We start from the raw sequence: 13332 nt of genomic DNA, 5'->3' as shown, positions 1-13332 counted from the left end.
GCCTCGTGTTCAAGATACATATATGTATATGTTTCTTTTTTAAAAATTTATTCATTTTAATTGGAGGCTAATTACTTTATATTTCAACCACTGGATTGCAGGCTCCTAGAGTGCAAAGTGGAGAAGGCAATGGCACCCCACTCCAGTACTCTTGCCTGGAAAATCCCATGGATGGAGGAGCCTGGTAGGCTACAGTCCATGAGGTCGCTAAGAGTCGACTTCACTTTCACTTTTCACTTTCATGTATTGGAGAAGGAAATGGCAACCCACTCCAGTATTCTTGCCTGGAGAATCCCAGGGATGGGGGAGCCTTGTGGGCTGCCGTCTATGGGGTCGCACAGAGTCGGACATGACTGAAGCGACTTAGCAGCAGCAGAGTGCAAAGTGTATGCCATACTCATCTTTGTATCCTCTTACACCTAACATAGGGCCTCTGACATGGTCTGCTGAACAGGAGTAAACTTTCAGTTAATATCTATTGAATTAAATTGGATGAGAGGAATGAATAAGAATCTGGGTAATAGAGACTGTCAGTCAGTGTGTAATTAAGCAGTACAGGTAAAAATGCTGAGTGTGCATGCTTGCTTTGCTGGAGGGAACACAGTCACAGAGGCTGCCAGATTGAAAGCACTATAGGACAGAAATTTATAATGTACTGAACATTCAATATATACCAGGCATGTGGTGAAACATGAACTGTCTCAGTCAATAAATCACAGATAATTTATAAGGTAGAAAGGATTTATCTTATTACGATAGACATGAGAAGTGTGAAGCACCATGGTGCTATGGTTAAGACCTCATGGATTCTGCTTACAGACTGGAGTTTAATTCCTAGTTTTGCCAATTAAAACCTCTCTGTAGCACTGACTCAGGTAGGCACCTAGAGGGCAACTGGGAAATATTTCTCAAAATTTAAAACAGAAGATTTTTGACTCTGCTATCAAATTCCTATTAAGGAATTCCTCTTACACTTGAGTGAGCACCTGGATTAACACACTTCACAATCAGGTCCTGGGAAGCCTTCATGACCTCTTGCCGACTATCAATCAACATACAGCAACCCTACACTATTTTTTCCCCCAAACATATTGTGCATTCTCCAGAGCCTCTTTAAGTGCCTTGTTGCTGTTGTTTTTCAGTCACTAAGTCATGTCCATCTCTTTGTGACCCCATGGATTCCAGTATGCCAGGCTTCCCTGTCCTACACTATTTCCAAGAGTTTGCTCAAACTCACGTTCATTGAGTTGCTGATGCCACTCAAACATCTCATCCTTTGCTGTCCCCTTCTCCTTTTGCCTTCAATCTTTCACAGCATTAGGGTCTTTTCTAAAGAAATGGCTTTTAGCATCAAATAGCCAAAGTATTGGAGCTTCAGCTTTCATCAACAGTCCTTCCAATGAATATTCAGGGTTGATTTCCTTTCAAATTGACTGGTTTGATCTCCTCGAGTATCCAAGCGCCTCTCAAGAGTTTCCTCCAACACCGCAATTAGAAAGCATCGATTTTTTGGCACTCATCTTAACTCTCACGTCTGTGTAAGACTACTGGAAAAACCGTAGCTTTGAGTATAAGGACATTTGTTGGCAAAGTGATTTATTAGCCTAGAACATCTTTATTTGATGTTGAGCTCAAATCATAGTTTCTTCATGAAATTGAGATTTTTATATTTAAAAGGCAAATGCTTGCTGCCATTGTGCTCCATGATTTATTTATATCAATAAAGAGCTATGTTAAAGTCAACTTGTGGTCATTTCCAGCCCCTTGCACTAGCTAATGAATTCATTGAAGTCAGAGACAATTATCAGATGCATATTTATATTTTAAAATATGTATCAATATCTGACCTCTTAATAGATCACTGACTTGCCATGGCAAAGGGGTTTGTGTAACTCAATGTAGCTATGAGCCAGGCAGGGCCACCCAAAATGGATGGGTCCTATCAGACAGTTCTGACAAACTGTGATCTACTGAAGGAGGGAATGTCAAACCACTCCAGTATACTTGCCATGAGGACCTCATGAACTGTATAAAAAGTCAAAAGATATGACACCAAAAGATGAGACCCCAGGTCTGGTGTCCAATATGCTATTAATAGCATAATAATATAACTATTAATAGCCCCAGAATGAATGAAGCAGCTGGGCCAAAGTGGATATGATGCTCAGTTGTGGATGTGTCTGGTGATGAAGGTAAAATCTGATGCTGTGAAGAACAATATTAGATAGGAACCTGGAATATTAGGTCCATGAATCAAGGGAAATTGGATGTGGTCAAGCAGGAGATGGTGAGAATAAACACTGACATCCTAGGAATCAGCATAAATTGATGGGAATGGATGAATTTAATTCAGATGACCATTCTATCTATTACGGTAGGCAAGAATCTCTTAGAAGAAATGGAGTGGCCCTCATAATCAACAAAAGAGTCTGAAATACAGTACATGGGTGCAACCTCAAAAATGACAGAATGATCTCAGTTCGTTTCCAAGGAAAGCCATTCAACATCACCATACTCCAAGTCTATGCCCCTACCACCAATGCCAAAGAAGCTGAAGTTGATCAGTTTTATGAAGACCTAGAAGACCTCCTAGAACTAACACCTAAAAAAGACATTCTATTCATCCTCGGGGATTTGAATGGAAAAGTAGGAAGTCAAGAGATACCTGGGGTTACAGGCAAGTTTGGGCTTGGAGAACAAAATGAAGTGGGGCAAAGGTTAATTGAATTCTTTCAGGAGAATGCAGTAGTCATGGCAAATACCCTTTTTCAACAACACAAGAGATGACTTTATACATGGACCTCACCAAATGGTCAATACCAAAATCAAACTGATTAGATTCTTTGAAACCAAAGGTGGAGAAGCTGCTTATGGTCAGCAAAAACAAGACCTGGAGCTGACTGTGGCTCAGACCATCAGCTTCTCATAGCAAAATTCAGGCTTAAACTAAAGAAAACTGGGGAAAATGATAGGCCAACCAGGTATGACTTAAATGAAATTTGGTATGAATTCACAGTAGAGGTAACAGATAGATTCAAGGGGCTAGATCTAGTTAACAGTGTGACTGAAGAACTATGGACAGAGGTCCAAAATACTGTAGAGGAGGCAGTGAACAAAATGATCGCAAAGAAAAAGAAAAGCAAGAAACCAAAGTGGCTGTCTGAGGAGGCTTTACAAATAGCAGAAGAATGAAGAGAAACAAAAAGCAAGGGAGAGAGGGAAAGGTACATCCAATTAAATGTAGAGTTCCAAAGAATAGCTAGAAGAGACCAGAGGCCTTCTTCAGTGAATAATGCTTAATAATAGGAGAACAAAAAAGAAAAAGGAAAGACTAGAGATCCCTTCGGGAAAATTGGAAACATCAAGGGAGCATTCTGCCCACACATGGGTATAATAAAGGATAAAAATGGTAGAGACTTAGTAGACAATGAAGAGATCAAGAAGACATGGAAAGAATACATGGAAGAACCGTAAAAGAGATCTTAACTAACTGGATTACTATGATGGTGTGGTTAGTCACCCAGAGCCAGACATTCTGGACTGCGAAGTCAAGTGGGCATTAACAAGCACTGCTAATGGATGGATCCGCCATAAACTAGTGGATGCAATGAAATTCCAGCAGTACTATTCAAATCCCTAAAGAAGGATGCCATCAAGGTTTTGCATCCATTATGTCAGCAAATCTGGAAGATCCAGCAGTGGCCACAGGACTGGAAATGGTCAATCCTCACCCCAATTCCCAAGAAGGGTATTACCAAAGACTGTGCTAAGCATCAGACAATTTCACTCATCTCGCATGCTAGTAAGGTAATGCTTAAAATCTTGCATGTTAGGCTTTAGCATTATGAGAACTAAGAATTTCCAGATGTTCAAGCTGTGTTTAGAAAAGGAAGAGGAACTAGAGATCAAATTGCCAACATTTGCTGGATTATAGAGAAAGCAAGAGAATTTCAGAAGAAACATCATCTCTGTTTCATCGACTATGCTAAAGCCTTTGTGCAGATCATGACAAGCTGTGGAAAGCTCTTAGAGATATGTGATACCAGATCATCTTACCTGTCTCCTGAGAAACCTGTATGCAGGTTAAGAAGCAACAGTTAGAACCCTGTATGGAAAAACTGATTGGCTCAAAATTGAGAAAGGAGTACAACAGGGCTGTCTGCTATCACCCTGTTTGCTTAACCTATATGCTGAGCACATCATGAGAAATGCTGGGCTTGATGAGTTACAAGATGAGATGACAAACTTATACAGTGTGTTGAAAAGCAGATACATTACTTTGCTGAAAAAGGTCCACATAGTCAAGGCTATGGACTTCCCAGTGGTCACGAATGTTTGTGAGAACTGGATCGTAAAGAAGGCAGAATACCAAAGAATTGATGCTTTCAAACTGTGGTGCTGGAGAAGATTCCTAAGAGTCTCTTGGGCAGCAAGGAGATCAAACCAGTAAATCTTAAGGGAGATCAACCCTGAATATTCACTGGAAGGACTGATGCTGAAGTTCCAGTATTTTGGTCACCTGATATGAACAGACTACTAATTGGAAAAATCCCTGACATTGGGGAAGACAGACAGCAGAAGGAGAAGAGGGCATCAGAGGATGAGATGGCTGGATGGCATCACTGATGCAATGAAAGTGAACTTGGGCAAACTCAGGGAGATGGTGAAGGACAGGCAGGCCTGGAGTGCTGCAGTCCCTGGGGTCACAGAGTCACACACAACTGGGCAACTGAACACCACCACCACCAACAACCAATATCTGAAATTAAACATTAGTTGTTTGAAAAATAATATGAGTGCTACAGAGGTTAAGTTTGACAAAGGTGGCAAAGCCAGGATTAGAATTCAGGTTGTCTTGCTCTAAATCCAGTCCTCACACAATTGCTTCACAACTGTAGAGGCAGACTAGAATCAAAAGAACTTTGAAAACACCCCAGGCCAGTTAAATCGGAATTCTGGTAGTAGTGGTGATGTGTATTCCCAAGGTTGTTCTAAGGTACAGGGTTGACAAGCGCCATGACATGACATGTGTGTTTCCCATAAATTCATTTCTACATATACAAATGCAATTAAGGAAGACAATATCTAGATAGCTGCCTTGCTTAATTTCACCACCTCCCCTCATGCCCCATTCTAGGAAAAAAACAACAAAAAATAACAAACAGCTACAGCCTTCAGGCAGGGCTCATCAAGGACTTAACGATAATCAAAATCAAATTCATTACTATATTATTCTTTTCGGAGAAGACACTTGTCACCAGCTAAGGTGAAAGAAGCTGGGAGAACTGTCTTCTCTTTCTCCTTGTCTCATATACGCCTGTAGCAACAACCTGGGTACCTCAAGGCCTGTGGGTGTTCTGCTTGGCCAGTGAACTGCTCAATTGTAATTAAGCGAGCTCCTTCAGGAAGCAAGAGCACTAGACTTGCCTGGCCAGCTGGGGAGAGAACTGAAGTGAGAGCAGACTGAATAAACTGAAATAAAAAATATCTCACCTTCTGAATCACAGTCACCATTCAAGTGTGATAAAATTACATATATATATATATAAACTTTCAAGCCCGTGAAAAATAGTTGCCTTGATTTTGATTTCACTCATAAAACATGTTGACATATTCGCACTTTCAATGCTAAGTCTTTAATGATTTTTCATCAAACGTGGCTTTGTTATTTCAAGAATTTCACTGGGCAAGGGAAAATATATAATGGTAAGAAAATCTCCATTCTATTAACTTTGGTTTTTATCCCTATGTAAACTTTGGTTTTTGTTCCTTCAGCCAAATGAGTATCTTAAGAATTAAATGGGCCAAAGCAGTGTTCACTAGTTTCACCTTATCCCCTTAGGTCTTCTTACAATGCAATCCAGAGTGCTATTTATGTCACATCCTGTGCAGACTTGGCAAAAGTGGAGCCAGGGCTAGGGAGTTCATAGCTATTGGGGTAGAATTCAGAAGCTGGAAGTTGGGAAAGCAAGCAGATGAGAGTTAGCATTTAAGCTGAATCCAGAATCAAAGGTAGATCGGATATAAATGACAGCACCGGTGGAATTTAAACAGTCACAGACAGATTTTTATTTTGGCATGAATCCCTACAGCTTTAGCAATGTTTTTAGAAACGAGGATACCTTAAAGGTGTCTTTTAGCTGAAGAGTTCCCTTGCTTCCCTTTGCACTGCAATCAAATCCTTTAAAAAATGTTTTAGAAAGCTGAGTAAGAATAACAAAGGAAACAGTGTTATCTTAATTTGGGTTCTTTGAGATATTGACTCTGAAACAGAAATTCAGTAAAAACTGTTCATTTGGAAAGTGAAGGGGGCCTGATGGAACGTGGGGGAAATGAGATAAGGAGGTGAAGGCAGCACATAAAAATATTTTAAGCAAGATACCAAATGGGTGACTGGAGTTTAATCCAGCTGGGGAAACCATGAAAGCAAGAAAAGCACACACACCTCAGAATTACCCCACCTAAGGAGAGCAGGATAGTTTGGGGTATAAACTAATTCTCATTAGTCATTCACTGAAGACTGCTTATGGGCACCTTAATTCTCCACAAAGTAAATTCCATCCTCAATGGGTCAGTGGATTCCCAAGTGGTAATAACAGAGAAAGGTTGGAACATGATAGCATCTACTGCAAGTATAGATTTGGCTGTTGTATACTGTTCTTTTCAGAATTGTATTGTGTCCTCACTTAGAATCTAGGGATACTCAAATTACTCAGACTCTCACAGGCAGTTTCTGTTAACCATGCCCATTGCCTCTCTCAACTACTGACCAATAGGTAGCTCTTGGGTCAACCTATGAGGGAGTCTGGCCCTTCCATTCAGGTGTAATCAGGTCCTCATCTATTACATACATACTGGCACCAACAGTGAAGGAAGCTCTGCTAGACTGTGAAACCCTGAATCTTAGAAGAGCACATGAAATTTTCAGTAAATTCACTAGCATCTTTAAGATATTGGAGAGTTTTTGTATTGCAAAAGTAAAATTGGTTTATTTGAGCTCTCTGTGCTATATAGCAGCTTCCCACTAGCTATCTTATGATGATCTAGAGGGGTGGGATGGAGGTGGAAAGCAGAAAGTAACATAACACAGTAAAATAATTATATTCCAATTAAAAAAAATAAAAAACAAGACAGCGTAAAAAAATTTTTTAAAAAGATTTATTTGATAGAAGCTAAAGTTTCTGAACTAAGCAGAGACCACACAATGACTTATAATTTGAACTAGAGAAAAATGGACCTATGATAGTTCTGAACATCTCTTGGTTCAAACTATAATAACTTCCAGTGTCTAAAGAGGAGAGGATATAAAGACTAAACTTAAAGAACCTTATGATGAAAAGTGGGGGAGAGAAACACAAAATATTTCTGAGGCTACATCCATCATTTTAAAGATAGAATTATATTGTATCTCATTTCTTTTTTTTTTAACTCATTTACTCATTTCTGAAAATCTTTATCTATTTCCAGGCTAAATCATGACATGGGAATGCTGAAAGCATTAAAAAGCATTATAATTTTATTTGGAGAAAATGACTTTAAAAACTATAGTAGGATTGTTTTTAATCTCACTGCTTACTGCCCTGTCCTACATAAGTAAAATATTATTATTCTAGAGAACAGCACTTGACCTGATCTAATTTTCCTAGAACCTGCTTGATTTATAGTTTCAACAGCATTGAATGAGATTTCTTATTTTGCCACATCTTCAAACATACTTGGGGTAATCAACACTCTGAATTTTCTGCCAATCAGATATGTGCAAAATGGCATCTCTCTCTTATTCTAATTCTTGCTATCTGGGGAAAGTGTAGATAATTGTATAGTTTATTTCTAATCATTTGCTGTACTAATTATCAGAGGATTGCATCTTCCAATCTTATATATACATTAGTCTTGACCCTGTGTCTTACCAATATAATGGGGACAGAAAACATATACAATTTCTAACTAGAAAGTTCAAGAGCCATCACCTCATTCTACCATTTATCTTTTCCCTCTGCTCGACAACAATGAATCTTAGAAAAGGGCTGTTCCTTCAACCTGTTTTGTAGAATAAAGAACAAACACAGGACTAAGTCTCAGAGCTAACATATGATGTATATAAGAGGTAAAATTTTCCCGTTTTAAGCTACCGCTGAGATTGTGGGTTGTTTCTTATCGCAATATAACCTAGTTAAGCTAGAAGACGTATTACATAAATTGGCTATGAAAATACAGCATTGCCACAAAACAACACCAAAACCTAAAATATATAGTGTTATCTCCTAGGCCAGGCTAGAGAATAATTGTTGATCTAGAAAAGACGGCAACCCATACTATACAGTGGTAAAACATTGGGTAAATTGATAACATACCCAACTAGCTTGTAGCTTTAGATAAAAAGATTGGGAAATTGAATGTTATTACTGTGTCTAAATGCTATTGGGTATATTTGACAAAGTTACAAGAAGACATGAGCTCATACATACACATACATATACAAATAGCTATTTTGCAAAGATAAATGAAAATGGATACATAGACCCTCAAGATTCAGGTCTCATAGAACTAAAAAAATCAACTGTTTCTCATTTCCACTCATGAATAAACGTTTGGAGGGCAAAGGGCTAGCTAGGCTACTATATACTTTATTAAAACTTGTCAACTGATTGATTTGGCAACCAGTAAATCTTTTTAGTTGGGATTTATATACAAAACGCATGGTTCTCCATGATTTTGGGGAAAAAAAAAATGCCTGATAAGGTCTACGTGGGCTTCCTTGGTGGCTCAATGGTAAAAAATCTGCCTATCATGCAGGAGGTGTGGGTTCAATTCCTGTTTGGGAAGATTCCCTAGAGGAGGGCACAGCAACCCACTCCAGTATTCTTGCCTGGAGATCCCTATGGACAGAGGAGCCTGGCAGGCTACAATCCAAAGGGTCACAAAGAGTCAGAAAAGACTGAAGTGACTAAGCATGCATACACACATGGAAGGTCTAAGCACTGGCAATTAAACTGAGAGACGGGCATTATCTCAACAAGACATATGTTAGCACATGGAGCACATTAGAGTTAAGGAATCAAAAAGACAGAAGGTTGTGCGCTGGACTGCCATGAAAGCCAATAGTTTGGATAGAAGAGTCAAAAACTTAAAAAGAGCCATTAAGTCCAAATTTACATAGACAGGAAGCAGGCTAAAAGGTCTGCTTAGCTCCTGAGGAAGGCATATTTTCAAACACCTGCTTTCAGGTGGCTAAGGAACATCTTGGAAAAAGGAAAGACCTCCTTGAGAATGAAACCATTGGCAACAGAAAAAGTAGATTTGGAAGTTATTTTCAGGGGACAGAACTCAAGAAGTAAAGATGGTCAAATAGTTTTGAAAATATACCATATGGTATTACTTGACATTGGTTGCCTTGATAACCTCATTTTTTACTTTTCTCCTAAGAATGACACTCTTGGACTCCTCTGGTGGTCCAGTGGTTAAGAATCCACCTGCCTATGCAGAGGACATAGGACTGATCCCTGCTCCAGGAAGATTCCACATGCCACAGGACAACTAAGCCTGTGCATCACAATTACTGAACCAGTGCTCTAGAGCCTGTACTCTGCAACAAGAGAAGCCACCAAAATGAGAAGCCTCTGCACTGCATCTAGAGAGCAGCTCCCTCTTGCCCAACTGGAGAAAGCCCATGTGCAGCAATGAACATAGAGTGTAGCCAAAAATAAAATTAAGAATAAAAAAAAAGAATGATACACTTAATCTCAAGATATTAAAAAATATATTATGAGTGATTTGTAAAATGCCATGGCAAAGGCATATTTCTGTATTCCAAGATAATGATGCAGAAATGTCTTCAGGTATATACTTTTTATAATTCTATCTACCTATATGACATATTATTTCTCTAATGATACTTTAAAAAATCTTCGGATAGTGAGACCATTATATTGTTTTGAGAAAAACAGTTGAGTCAGTTTAAACTGGAATATGGAAGTGAGCAAGTCCTGCTGCTGAAGGTATGAGAGCTGCTGCAGATTTTATTGATTACCTTAGACATCGATTGGTTAATTTAATGAAAAAGGAAGGACTGGAGTCTGAACAAATTTGCAGTGCTGACATGAAAGGATCTTATCTGAAGTTATGGTCAGGAAAACACACATATCCAAGTGTGTGAACACACACATGCCATACACACAATCAACACTACCAATATTGACTAACATCTTTAGTACTATAAAGTGAAGTCATTACTTTAATTAAAGAAAATAAAAGATATTGACAAAACAAAATTATTTCTAGAATAAAATATTTTACATGATTTTTAAATAACATTAATAACCTTCATCATATTCCTTTATTTTAGCCTTAAAATAAGTATCTGCAAGACACTGAATTACGGTTATAAAGACTATTCTGCTTTAACTCATAAAATACAGTCAGGACACAAAATACAGCTGAAAAATGGCATAATTTAGTATAATCTCATTTCTGTGTCATCCGTTATAGTGTTTTAACTGTAAAAGAAATCATACTACTTACTGAAGTTAATACTTTTACTCCTGTTCTAGGTATTTAGAAATGTTCTACAGTCATTAACTCATCACTTTTCATAGCATTCAGATGAAATGATAAATAAAAAAAACTGTATTTATACATAAGTAAAATAATTAAAATAAATTTTATGGTTGTTAATAATAGGAGATTCATGTTCAATGAAGAAAATGTAGAATATACACAAGCAAAAAAAATGTTCTCAATCAGACTAGGGAAAACATCTTTGCTAATATATGATACATATCTCTGAAATGTTTTTATTAAGGATATACAATTTTATTTGTAAACGTGTGTGTGTGTGTATATATATATATATATATATATACTATAGATTTATCTGTGTATATATGTATGCATTTATGTATATATAAATTATTAAAAATCATTATTTGAAATTACTAAGCTATAAACATCATTCTAAGTTCTTAAGTAGATTTCAACATGATCATTTAATGATTGCATAGTATTTTAAATATATGATGTATAGTAATTGAATTATCTATTAATATATTGTATTATCTTACAATTTAAAAAAAATAAAATTTTGTTGGAAAACTGCTAATGCTGATTCAGGATTACTTTCTCAGGATAAATTCCTAATGGGATTTTAAATAATAGTAAGAAATTATATTGCTTTTCAAAATGTTACTAAATTGCCAGCAGAACAGTGTTACCGACTTTAATAGTTTTATATGAGAGGATTGATTTTCTTGTTGCTTACTATCCTTGAGTATTCATACTTTCCTATTACTTAATAATTCATTATTTAAAGTTGTATGCATTGCTTTAACTTGTATTTAATTAATTTATTGTGATAATTTTTCCATGTTAAGGAATTGTATTTATTTATTTATATTTAATTAAGGCTAATTTATAATGAATGATGTGTTAGTTGGTGTACAGAAAAGTGATTTGGATATACATATATATATTTCCATATTATTTTCCATTATGATGTATTATAGGATATTGAATATAATTCCTTGTGCTATACAGTAGGTCACAGTTGTTTTCCATTCTATATAAAGTAGTTTGAATCTGCTAATCCAAAACTCCTAATTTATCCCTAACCCATGCCCTCTCCCCTTTGGTAATCATAATTTGCTTTCTTTGTCTGTGAGTCTGTTTCTTAAATAAGTTCATTTGTGTCATATTTTATTTTTTTTAATATAAATTCATTTATTTTAATTGGAGGCTAATTACTTTACAATATTGATTCCACATATAAGTGATGTGTGTGTGTGTGCTCAGTCATGTTCAACCCTTCACAACCACATGGACTGTAGCCTGTCAGGCTCCTTTGTCCACAGAATTTTCCAGGCAAGAACACAGGAGAGAGCAGCCATTTCCTACTCCAAGGGATCTTCCTGACCCAGGGATCAAACCCACATCTCTTGCATCTCCTGCACTGGAAGGTAGCTTCTTTACCACTGTGACACCTGTGTAGCAGCTATATTAGTAATATCATATGATACTTGTTTTGATCTGATTTACTTCACTTAATATGCTAATCTCTAGGTCAATCCATGTTGCTGAAAATGGCATTATTTTATTCTTTTTTAGGAGTTTGGGATTTACACAGACACAGTACTGTATAGTGAGTAAGTAAACAACAGGGACCTACTATAGTTCATAGGGAAAGATACTCAATACTGTGCAATAGCCTATACAATATTCAGGTTATATATATACATAAATAACCTATATACATATAATTGAATCCATGTGCTGTACACTTGAAACTAACAATGTTGTAAATTAACTATACTTCAAAAACATTTTTAAAAAGAAAATGAAATAATGCCATTTGCAGCAATATGGATGGAGCTGCTGGGCTGCAGTCCATGGGGTCTCGAAGAGTCGGACATGACTGAGTGACTTCACTTTCACTTTCATGCATTGGAGAAGGAAATGGCAACCCACTCCAGTGTTCTTGCCTGGAGAATCTCAGGGACGGGGGAGCCTGGTGGGCTGCCGTCTATGGGGTTGCACAGAGTCGGACACGACTGAAGCAACTTAGCAGCAACAGCAGCAGAGATTATCACACTAAGTGAAGTTAGGTCTGAAAAAGACACATACCACATGGTATACTTAGATGAAGAATCTAAAACAAATGGCACAAATGAACTTATTTACAAAGCAGAAATAGACTCACAGACAAAATCATGGTTACCAAAGAGCACTGCAGGGATTAGTGGGTGCTGGTGTAGATATTTCTTTCTTTTTATGGCTAAGTAGTATTCCACTGTGTATATATACCACATCTTCCTTATCCACATATCTGTCTTTGGACATTTACGCTGCTTCCGAATTTGGCTATTGTAAATTGTATAGCTATGAATACTGGGGTGTGTCCATTTTTTTTCTTATTTATGGCTAAATTTAATACATATACATATACATATATATTACACACATTTTTAAAATTTTATTTTATTTTTTAACTTTACAATATTGTATTGGTTTTGCCATATATCAAAATGAATCCTGGAACACATCTATACATGTGGTGGATTCATTTTGATATTTGGCAAAACTAATACAATTATGTAAAGTTTAAAAATTAAATAAAAAAAAAAAATGAATCTGCCACAGGTATACATGTGTTCCCCATACCATCCCTCTGGGTCGTCCCAGTGCACAAGCCCCAAGCATCCAGTATCGTGTATCGAACCTGGACTGGCGACTTGTTTCATATATGATATTATACATGTTTCAATGCCATTCTCCCAAATCATCCCACCCTCTCTCTCTCCCACAGAGTCCAAAAGACTGTTTTATATATCAGTGTCTCTT

At 37.1% G+C, this 13332-nt stretch overlaps 1 protein-coding gene across 13 annotated transcripts in view; it reads right to left on the bottom strand.

Moving 5' to 3' along the window:
- EPHA6 (EPH receptor A6) overlaps positions 1-13332 on the bottom strand; it is a 1033311-nt gene that overhangs the window by 619693 nt on the left and 400286 nt on the right. The window lies entirely within an intron of this gene.

Source organism: Bos taurus, chromosome 1 (genome assembly GCF_002263795.3).
Source record: "Bos taurus isolate L1 Dominette 01449 registration number 42190680 breed Hereford chromosome 1, ARS-UCD2.0, whole genome shotgun sequence".
Lineage (NCBI taxonomy): Eukaryota > Metazoa > Chordata > Mammalia > Artiodactyla > Bovidae > Bos > Bos taurus.
This window is presented reverse-complemented; position numbering and strand designations above follow the sequence as displayed.